The sequence below is a fragment of the Vicia villosa genome, linkage group LG3 (assembly GCF_029867415.1).
Source record: "Vicia villosa cultivar HV-30 ecotype Madison, WI linkage group LG3, Vvil1.0, whole genome shotgun sequence".
Classification (NCBI taxonomy): Eukaryota; Viridiplantae; Streptophyta; class Magnoliopsida; order Fabales; family Fabaceae; genus Vicia; species Vicia villosa.
In genome coordinates, this window is record NC_081182.1 from 103,145,577 (window position 1) to 103,157,208 (window position 11,632).

The 11,632-nt window shown below is 38.7% G+C and overlaps 1 pseudogene; it reads left to right on the plus strand.

The window, feature by feature from the left end:
- The first annotated feature begins 7,911 nt into the window (after positions 1-7,911).
- Positions 7,912-9,829, plus strand: LOC131658692 (uncharacterized; annotated as a pseudogene).
- The last annotated feature ends 1,803 nt before the right edge of the window (positions 9,830-11,632 follow it).

An 11,632-nucleotide genomic window follows, 5' to 3' on the forward strand; every position in this document is an offset into this window, starting at 1 on the left:
TTCTTGGTCTAGATGGTGATCTATGGGATCTTCTGATGGATGGTTACAAACATCCAGTAAATGCCAGAGGCGTAAAGCTGACAAGGCAAGAAATGAATGATGATCAGAAAAAGCTTTTCAGGAATCATCATAAATGCAGAACTGTTTTGCTGAATGCTATCTCTCATGCTGAGTATGAGAAGATATCTAACAGGGAAACGACCTATGACATATATGAGTCCTTGAAAATGACTCATGAAGGAAATGCTCAAGTCAAGGAGACTAAAGCTCTAGCTTTAATCCAGAAGTATGAAGCCTTCAAGATGGAGGATGATGAAGACATTGAAAAGATGTTTTCAAGATTTCAAACTCTTACTGCTGGATTGAGAGTTCTTGACAAGGGATACACCAAGGCTGATCACGTAAAGAAGATCATCAGAAGCTTACCCAGAAGATGGGGTCCTATGGTGACTGCATTCAAGATTGCAAAGAATCTGAATGAAGTCTCTCTGGAAGAGCTTATCAGTGCCTTGAGAAGTCATGAAATAGAGCTGGACGCAAATGAGCCTCAAAAGAAAGGTAAGTCTATTGCATTAAAATCCAATATCAAGAAATGCACTAACGCTTTTCAGGCTAGAGAAGAAGATCCTGAAGAATCAGAATCTGAAGAAGAAGATGAACTGTCTTTGATCTCCAGAAGGCTAAATCAACTCTGGAAGACCAAGCAAAGGAAGTTCAGAGGCTTCAGAAGTTCAAAGAAATTTGAACGTGGAGAATCTTCTGATGACAGAAGATTTGACAAGAAGAAGGTCATGTGCTATGAATGCAATGAGCCTGGACACTTCAAGAATGAATGTCCAAATCTTCAGAAGGAAAATCCCAAGAAGAAGTTTCATAAGAAGAAAGGTCTTATGGCAACCTGGGATGAGTCAGAAGATGATTCAGACTCTGAAGATGAGCAGGCCAACTGTGCGCTGATGGCGACAGAAGATGACGGATCAGAATCTACATCAGAATCAGATTCTGAAGAGGTATTTTCTGAACTTACTAGAGATGAGTTAGTTTCCGGTCTAACTGAACTTCTGGAACTCAAGTCTCAGATTAGTCTCAAATACAAAAAGCTGAAAAAGCTATTTGAATTTGAAACAAAGAAGCTTGAGTTGGAGAATTCTGAATTAAAAGAAAAACTTTTAAAATTATCCAATAATGTTGGATCTCCTTCTGATTCAGAAAAATCCACTCCTAGTCTAAACCATATTCTGAAAGAATATGATTTAAGTTTCAGGAAGTTCTTATCTAGAAGTATTGGCAGAAGTCAGCTAGCTTCTATGATATATGCTGTGTCTGGAAACAAAAGAGTTGGCATTGGTTTTGAGGGTGAAACCCCATACAAACTTGAACCTGTTGATGAAATGAAATTCACATACAAGCCATTGTATGATAAGTTCAAGTATGGCCACTCCCATGATATTAGGCACACTTCACATGCTCAAAGTTTTCACATAACACACACCAAAAGGCATGTGACACAACCTAGGAATTATCATGAAACTCACATTAAAAATTATCATGCTGTTCCTCCTATTGCTTACAATGTTAAACCCAAGTTCAATCAGAACTTGAGAAAATCTAACAAGAAAGGACCCAAGAAAATGCGGGTACCAAAGAAAAAGACTATTTCTTTTGCAGATTCTCTTGGCGACAAAGAAGATAAAAATCAACATGACATGTCACCTGGACTCAAGTTGGTCTCAACACTTGAAGGGAAGAAGGATTGTCTTCCAAGTTCTGGTACCTAAATATGTTGAAGAATCTATGTTCGTAGGAAATCAGAAAAGAAAGTTTATTAGTCTTGGAACCATCTGTTTTGTTTGTCTCTAAAGCATTGATGTTTCGTTCTTGAGTATTCTAAATGCTCTAAATGCTACAGAATATACAATATTGAAACATTGATTGTGGACGAATCAATAAATATCTGGTTTGATGATAAACTTGTTTCTAATGAAACAAAGCGCTTAAGAATCTCTGCAGATACAGTTTTGTCTTATCAGAAGCTGCAGAACAAAGAAGTGAACCTCCAGAAGCTGTGTATATCAGAAGTAATGGATCAGAAGATCATTCAGATTTATATCAGCACACTTCAGAAGGAATGTTTCCAGAAGAGAAACTTGATCAGATCAGAAGCAGTAATCAGAGTCTGAAGGCGTAAAGTCTATTCTGAAATTTACAGCTGTCATCTATTATCTGATGGTGAACACGTGTCTGTACGGTTAGTACAAAGCGTGCAGTTGAAAAGACGCCGACCTAGGTAACTGTATTAAATCATTTCATTTACTGTGTTTTCTCTCCTAATGTCATTTCTCATTAAATGCATAATGATTTCTTTTTAAATCTTTTAAATAACCCGCTTCATCTTCATTCCCTCTTTTTCTCTCTTTCTCTCTATTTTGTGCATTCACTTCGTTGCATTTCTCTTCAAACCCTAGTTCTCTGATTTGATCTCAAAGCATTATCATCATGAACTCTTCCTCTTGTTCATCTTCCTCAAAAGAGAGACTTACTTCTTCACAAATCCTTCTACGAAATTATGAATATGCTCCTTTGAAAACTTGCTTGATACCCACGAAGGACTTGGAGGTTTTATGTGAAACTGCTGTGGACTTCAACAATCTTAAAGCGAATGGCTTTAAGTGTGATGCAAGAATCCTTGAGCAAGGATGGTCCAAGTATCTCAATAGATTGGTTGGTCCAATTTATCCTGATCTTGTGAAGGATTTCTGGGTACATGCAACGGTTACCCCAACGGCCATCATTTCATTCGTGCTAGGGCATGAAGTGGTTATCTCTGAAAAACTGATCAGGAAGCTATACAATCTGAATGATGAAGAAGGTTGGTCTGGTTTTCGACATACATCTGTTGATTGGTCAATAGTTGAAAAACAAATCTCTAAGTCTTCTGGGATTGACTCTAATAACACAGGCACCTTGAGGCCATTTTATAGAGTATGGGCTGAGATTATTCTGGGTTCTCTTCACCATAGAAAAAGGATGCTCTCCTCTTCTTACATCAGTCAAGATCACAAGCACACTCTTTTCTGCATTGGCAAAAAGACTGAGATCAACATCTCTCACATTCTGTTTGAGAATCTGAAGACTTCAATCCTTGAGTCAAGAGAAGAGGAAAGGGCGAAGTACCCTCATCTTTCAAAAACGACTATTCCGTTTGGAAGAATGATTTCAGACATTATTACTGAAAGCAAAGTGCTGGACTCCATCAGAAAACTCAATGCATCCCATTTGCTTGGAGTAGTTCAAGGTCCCATTTTTAATGGTGTGGATTTGTTCAGATTAGAACTCATTAAAAATGTACCTTCTGTGTGCCCAAGTTTTCCTGACATTCTCTCAAGAAGAGTTGTTGCTGAAGGTTTTGCCTCCCTGTTTCAAGAAGAACTGCATCAGGTTGTCAAGTCTTACCTGGAAGATTGTGTTAGGAAGCAATCAGATATTGATCCTGCTTGGATCCGTGGCAGATTACTTCCGTCCAAGGCTGATCTTCTGAAGAAGGATCAGAAGGAACTAAAGGCTAGGCTAAAAAGAAAAGCCCAAGAAGATGAGGCTGAGAAAGCCAAGAAGTTGAGGGTCACCTATGATCCTGACAAGGTGGACTCTGAAGAACGAAGAGATAAAAGGATCAGAGATTCCTTTCGCAGAACAAGATCTTCTTCTTCTGTACAAATCTCCAGAAAGGTTTTTACTCCACCTCCTTTTGTCCCTAAACCTTCTCCCCAATCACCTCCCTCTGAACCAAAAGTAAACTTCACCTTACCAAATCCTTCTCCATCATCCTTCTCCTCTCCCATTCTAAACCCCACACCTTTAAGTATTCTTCCCCCAACTCCTTCTGATAAATCTTTCTCACCAATTCCCTTTACAAACACTCCATCCTCGTCTCAATCTATCATTTCTGATATTCCATCCTCATCAATCATTCTCTCAGATATCCCTTCTTCCTCATCCACCGTACCTCCACCTTCTATATCCCATCCCTTACCTACCAGAAAATCCAAACCTTACTGTCTTCTCTACCCTGACTACAAATTCACCTTCAATCCGCCTGAACCTGAACCCTATACCTACCTGGAACTTTTCAGACATGAGGTGATTAGCAGTCTAGACCTTCTGAAGGATGCATTTCTAAATGGTCTGGATGATGTTTCTACAAGAAATCTCTGGAGAAGATTTCGCAAGGATTTTCATGTAGAAGCAATGGGAGTACAGAAAAGACTAGTGGCTGCTGCCCCTGGTTACCCTGGTTACCTTCTGGAGGAAGATAATGGTATATACTACCATCCTCTCAGAAATTGTGTTGCTGCTGAGGAGAAGCCCTTTGTGGATGAATTGGAAGTAGCAAGACTCGCTGCTGCATTGGAAGCCAATCCTTGCAGGGAGATCGTAGTCTGGATACCTCAATATCCTGTTCTACTTGGGGATTTCAAGACTCTCTTTGACTTTCTGAGGGAAAACCCGTCTGAGAAAGACCCAAGCTTGGTCATTCCAGAAGTTGTTGACCCACCAGAAGTTGAAGGTCCTTCTGCTCCCAGGAATCTAGCTGCCATTCTTCAGGCACTTGAGAATGGAGACTCGGAAATTCCTGCTGCAGAATATGGAGATGCTTCTATGCAAGAAGCAGATGCTGAAGATCATGTTGCTGAATCAGATCCTGTTGAGGAAATCCCTGCAAATGATCTATCCATGGAAGCTGCAGATCAACATGTCATCCCTGTGGATAGAAGCGTTGACGCTTCTTCTGATGAATCTTCTCGTCTTGCAAGGACTCTGGAAGAAATTCAGAAGAGACAGGATGAGCAAAGCTCACTCAATGCTGAGTATAGCGCTTTCATGGTGAGGCAAGAAGGACACAACAATAAGGTTCAAGAGATGCTGACCAAGATCTTGTCAAGACTAGGGCCATCTTAGATTGAGTCTGTGTTGTTTCTTTCTTTTCGTTGCATCTGTCTTTGTGCATCTGATCTTTCTTATCTTCATGTACTTCTGTACCTGCTGTCTGAACTTCAATGAAATCATCTTCTTCCTCTGTGTGTTTCGTTTTGTTTGTCTCTGAATCTTTTTTGCTTTTTGATGATATGACAAAAAGGGGGAGAAGATAAATGATAAATGATTTGATTAATCTATCAGTTGCTGGGTAAAGCTCCCACACATTTTCTAACAAGAACTGCAAGTTCTATATGGTTTAAGTGTTTTGCAGGTATAAAGAAGTGAAGAGAATCTTCAAAGCAAACACAAGAAGCAAAACCATGGAAACTGAAGCAAGCTGAGTGCTGTCAAGCTTCAGAAATCAGAAGCAAGAAAGAAGAATGAATCAGAAGCACTGATAATAGAATTTGATTCATATTTATCTATTTGTTTTGACAAAATTCTATTTGCTCTGATACATTGTTTTAGCCTATATGGCTCTGATACATATAATGTGTTCGAATATACATTTTATGTTCTAACTCGTTCATGCTGACTTTTGTCGTTTAGTTTTTGTTCTGTAACATTTCAGGATGTAGAGATGCTCTGATGATGCTCTGGTACATTCAACAATGTTCTGATACAAATCTAGCATGAAGTGATGTTGGTAGAAATTCAAGCTCTGAAGCTATCCGAGGGAAGCAGAAATCAGAAGCTGTGAATGTTCTAAAGATCCAGAAAACTCAAGTTCTGAAGCTGTCCTAGATGGAAGCAGAAATCAGAAGCTGTGAATGTTCTGAAGATCAAAGAAATTCAAGTTCTGAAGCTGTCCTGAATGGAAGTAGAAATCAGAAGCTGTGAATGTTCAGAAGATCAAAGAAATTCAAGTTCTGAAGCTGTCCTAGATGAAAGCAGGAATCAGAAGCTGTGAGTGTTCTAGGGATCTAAGGAAATTCTAGTTCTGAAGCTGTCCAATGGAAGCAGAAGTCAGAAGCTATGAATTCTCTGAAGACAGAAGCTTATATGATCGTCTCTACCGAAATAATCAGGGAAGTCTTTTATTAAAGTTCTTCGAGTATTTATTTCAGGGGGAGATTATTTATCTCAGGGGGAGATTGTTAATCTCAGGGGGAGACATATTCATATGCTTATGCTATAGCTGTGTAATTTGTCTTTTGCCGTCTGTTCTTTCTGATCGCAAATTCATATCATTTATATATGTTTTTGTCATCATCAAAAAGGGGGAGATTGTTAGAACAAGATTTGTTCTGATCAATTATCTTAGTTTTGATGATAACAATAATATGAATTTTGCTTAAGATAATATGGTACTCTAATCCAATGCAATTTCCTTTTCAGGAAATATATAAAGAGTATGCATAATTCAGCGCTCAGAAGCTTTGTCTCAAAGGGTTCAGCATGCAACATCAGAACATGGTCTGGCAAGACATCAGAAGATGGTCGAAGCAGAATCAGAACATGGGTCTATGGAAGCATCAGAAGAACAAGAGAACAGAAGCACTGAAGTTCTGATGGTATCACGCTCAGAAGCACTTCAAGGTCAGAAGATCAGAAGATGCTTTGCACCAAGCTGTTTGACTCTGATGATATTCAAACGTTGTATTCACAAACATCAGATCAGAAGAAAGTACAAGTGGCAAGCTACGCTGACTGACAAAAGGAACGTTAAAAGCTATTAAAGGCTACGTCAGTAGACACAGCGTGAACAAGGCTCGAGGTAGTTGACAAAAGCGTATAACATTAAATGCGATGCTGTACGGAACACGCAAAGCATTAAATGCACTCAACGGTCATCTTCTCCAACGCCTATAAATATGAAGTTCTGATGAGAAGCAAGGTTAACGATTCTGCACCAAAACAACTCATATTAAACTTGCTGAAACGCTGTTCAAATCAAAGCTCAGAATCTTCATCTTCATCAAAGCTCACTACATTGCTGTTGTAATATATTAGTGAGATTAAGCTTAAACGTTAAGAGAAATATCACAGTTTGTGATTATCGCTTTTAAGAAGCATTTGTAATACTCTTAGAATTGATTACATTAAGTTGTAAGGAACTAGAGTGATCGTGTGGATCAGAATACTCTAGGAAGTCTTAGAGGTTATCTAAGCAGGTTGTAACTAGAGTGATCGTGTGGATCAGTATACTCTAGAAAAGTCTTAGAGGGTATCTAAGCAGTTGTTCCTGGAGTGATCAGTGTGTGATCAGAAGACTCTGGAAGACTTAGTTGCTGACTAAGTGGAAAACCATTGTAATCCGTGCGATTAGTGGATTAAATCCTCAGTTGAGGTAAATCATCTCTGCGGGGGTGGACTGGAGTAGTTTAGTTAACAACGAACCAGGATAAAAATAACTGTGCAATTTATTTTTATCTGTCAAGTTTTTAAAGCTACACTTATTCAAACCCCCCTTTCTAAGTGTTTTTCTATCCTTCAGAGTGGTGTGTCATTTGGCTTAATTGTACTCAGTGGGCGCTTCCTAGAGGTTTATCAAATCATTGCCCATAGATGTTGAATATTGATATTCAGGATTGGGGCCCACAACCTTAACGTATGCTGAAGTGTTGGGCAGATTTACCAAGGTATCATGATTATGTCGTTAGTCAGTGGAGTTTTTTCTAGGTGGAGGGATGAGGTGAATATGTGTTGAAGGAAAAATCAAAGTTAATTAAAGGGAGTTTGAAATGGTGGCATTAACAACATTCTCAGAACATGGAGGGTAAAATTTTAAAGGTAAACTAGCGCATTGAATACATTGAAGTGAAAGGGGAATGTGTCACGTTAGATGAAGGTGAGGTGGCAGAATTGAATAAGCTTTCGGTCTATTTAGTATCTTTATCTAAGTTGCAATCTAGTATTCAATAGCAACAATCCAGATTGAATTAGTTGAGGGAAAGTGATGCTAATTCTAAAATTTTTCATGGGTTTATCACTTCTATGAGAAGGGCTAATGTGATCACTACCTTATCTGTGGATGGTGGTGTTGTGGAAGGGGTGGTTCCGATTAGGGAGGCAGTTTTCCAACATTTTTCAGTCTCATTTTAGGGTGGTGGCAGGTATCAACTGATGATTAATAACTTGGTGTTTAAAAATCTCTCTGGGGAGGAAAGGTTGATCTCATCAAGCCTTTTTCTATGGAGGAAGTGAAAGCGGTGGTGTGAGATTGTGATAGTTATAAGAGTACTGGTCTTGACGGTGTAAGTTTCGGGTTTGTAAAAGAATTTTGGGAGATTCTGAAGGATGATTTGTTGAGATATATAGTGGAGTTTCATCATAATGGAAATCTCATTAAAGGTATTAATAGTACGTTTATTACTTTGATACTGAAGATAGCTAGTCTTGAGCAGGTCGCAAATTTTTTGTCCTATATCTCTACTGGGGTATTTATATAAAGTGTTGGCAAAGGTGTTGGCTAACAGATTATGAAAGGTTATTGGAGGGATGATTTCTGAAGCTCAATCTGCTTTTATAAGTGGCAGACAAGTTTTAGATGGCATACTTATAGCTAGCGAGGTGGTCGATGATGCTAGGAAAAATAATAAGGAACTCTTGTTATTCAAAGTGGATTTCGAGAAAGCTTATGATTCAGTTGATTGGAATTATCTGTCAAGGGTAATAACTAGAATGCATTTCCCTGCGGTGTGGATGAATTGGATCCATGAATGTGTCTCGACAGCTATGACATCTATTTTAGTTAATGGAATCCCAACTGACGAGTTTAGGTTGGAAAGAGGTTTACGACAGGGTGACCCTTTATCACCCTTTCTTTTTCTACTTACGGTTGAAAGTTTAGATGTTCTTATGAAATCTTTAGTTCAACAAGGGTTGTATTTTGGGTTTAAAGTGGGCAATGGTGAAAGAGACTCTTTTACGCATCTTCAATTTGCAGATGACACTCTTTTGATGGGGTCCAAGAGTTGGTCGAGTGTTAGAGCTCTAAAAGCGGTTTTGTTGTTGTTTGAATCTATTTAGGGGTGAAAAGTGAACTTTCATAAGAGTATGTTGGTGGGAGTTAATATTTCTAATTCTTGGTTAAAAGAGGCATCTTTAGTGTTAAATTGTAAGATGAGAAATCTTCCGTTTATTTATTTGAGGCTGCCTATTGGGGGAGCTTCACAGAAACTTAGTTTCTGGAACTTGGTGGTGGAATCTATTGAAAAGAGGTTATTTGGGTGGAAAAGGAGAAATTTGTCGTTAGGTGGTCGTTTGATTTTGATAAAGTCTGTTCTGTACTCTATTCTGATATTTCCTTTCCTTCTTCAAGGCTCCCGCAAGTATCATTTCTACTCTTGAATCTTTGTTTAATGCTTTCTTTTGGGGAGGTAGGGAGGATAGGAGGAATATGGTGTGAATTGATTGAGATTCTATTTGTTAGAGTAAGGAGAATTGAGGTATGGGAGTGAGAAGGTTGAGGGAGTTTAATATGGATTTATTGGGGAAATGGTGTTGGAGGATGTTGAAGGAGAGGGGAAACCTTTGGTGTAGGGTGTTAGCTCAACGTTATGGAGAGGAAGGAGGGCGGTTGAGGTGTGAGAGTGGTGGAGGGTCTGTGTGGTGGCAGACAATGAATAGGATTAAATTAGGAGTTGGCATTGTCGATAAAGGGTGGTTGCTCAATAATATTGAGCGTGTTGTGGGTAATGGGGTAGAGTCGTTGTTCTGGAAGGATCCTTGGTTGGAAGGAGGGACATTGAGGAATCATTTTAGTAGTCTTTTTGAGTTAGTTATGGATAATAATGTGTCAGTTGAAGATATGTATTCCTTAGGGTGGGGGTGGATGGAGTCACGTGGAGATGGCATACGAGGTTGTTTACGTGGGAGGAAGAGATGGTGGAGGAGTGCATTTTTCTTTTGAGTTATGTGGTTTTGCAGGTTATTGTTGCTGATTCATGGGCGTGAAGACTTCATGATTCAAATTGTTATAATGTGAGCAACACATATCATTTATTGACAAAGATCTTGGATGATTATTTGGTTCGTTACCATCAGCTTTGGTGGATGAAAGCGGTGCCTTTGAAGGTTAATCTCTTTGTTTGGTTGTTATTTCGTAATAACTTCCGACGAAAGACAATGCGATGCGAAGATATATTATTAGCACAATGGAGCAAAGTTGTCCATATTTATGTGGCTTAAACGAGTTTCGGGATCATATGTTTTTTCGGTGTGAATTTTATAGTAATCTTTGGTTATTTTTGTCTGGGTGGTTAGGGATTGAGTCGGGTTTTCAAGGAAATTGTAAGGATCATTATGAAAAATTGGTGTTGTTGGGTGGTTGGAGAAAAGAATGCATCCAGGTGTTACATATTATTTGGGTAGCAACTCTTTAGTTCATTTGGAAAACGAAGAACCAACGTGTAAGATCCTTTCTTTGATGACTATGTATGAGAAGGTTAAAATACATGCCTTCCGGTGGATAAAGGATCACATGTCTTCTTTTAGATTTGAGTATCATGTTTGAAAGATTAATCTGCTTCAGTGCATCCTAGGCACTGGTGGCTAGGTTGGGTTTTTGATTGTCGTTATGTGAATTGTGAGGTTGTATTTTTGAGAAGCTCTTCTAGTACATCTTGTGCTTGAAGGGCTGTTTTGTGGTTTATATATTTTTAGGTTTTTCAAAAGAAAAAAAATCCATCAGTCAAGGTGAGTACTATAATCACCTATATTATTGTCCTATTCAAATACACTTTCTCGTATAAGAAAGCATGGTCTTTGTGTTTCTTTAGTGATTTCTTAGTCATTTTTATCTATTTTTAATTAATGTGTAGTTAAAATATTCAAATAGGTGTTTTTATCATTTTTAATTAATTAATCAGTTTTTTTCCATTGATTACTTGTAAAATAAGTTAATAAGTGTCTACGTGTAATACCCCGTATTTATTAAATGCTCTAATGTTATTAGCTGACACTGAGGTTTCATTAATTGGTACATTAGAGATACTTTTGGACACTTAAGTTATAAGTGCTAACTTAAGGTTAAGTTGCTTATATTCTTTCCTTTCTATTTTCTTTCCTCACAATTGCAACAACACAAGAGTTAGAGAGAAGAAGTAGAGAGAAGGAAGAGCAAGAGGAAGAGAAGAGGAAAGCTTGGATCTTCATCGTTTCTCCGCCGAATCAACTCATCTTCATCATCAACGACTCATAATCGAGGTGGGTTCTAGTTAGAAACTTATAGCTTTTGATTATGGATGGAAATCATAAGTTATGCTTTTGGGGTTTTCTAAAGAAAAACCTAGGTTTTGAATCAAACCATGAATGTTCATGATTTAGTGTTGTATATTCCAAGAGTACCATGTATAAGTTGTTTCTATGCTTTAGTATGATTCTGGAACAGGTTTAAGTATGGAGATGGTTGGATTAAACCATGGAGAAGCAAGGAAAACAGATCTGGAATTCTGATTTCCGCGCGCTTCGCGGCGCGAACGGGGCGACGCGGCGCGAACTATGCAGGTTTTTAGGGGTTTTGCTTCTGTCTTCAGTACGCGGCGCGTACTGGGTGTCGCGGCGCGAACAGTTTGGAAATCTTTAGAGTTTGCTACTGCCAGAGGGTTCGCGGCGCGTAGATTAGTTAGCGGCGCGAACAGTGTTAGAAATTATAGTGGTTTGCTTCTGCCATAGGGTTCGCGGCGCGACCTAGCTGTTGCGCGGCGCGAACTGA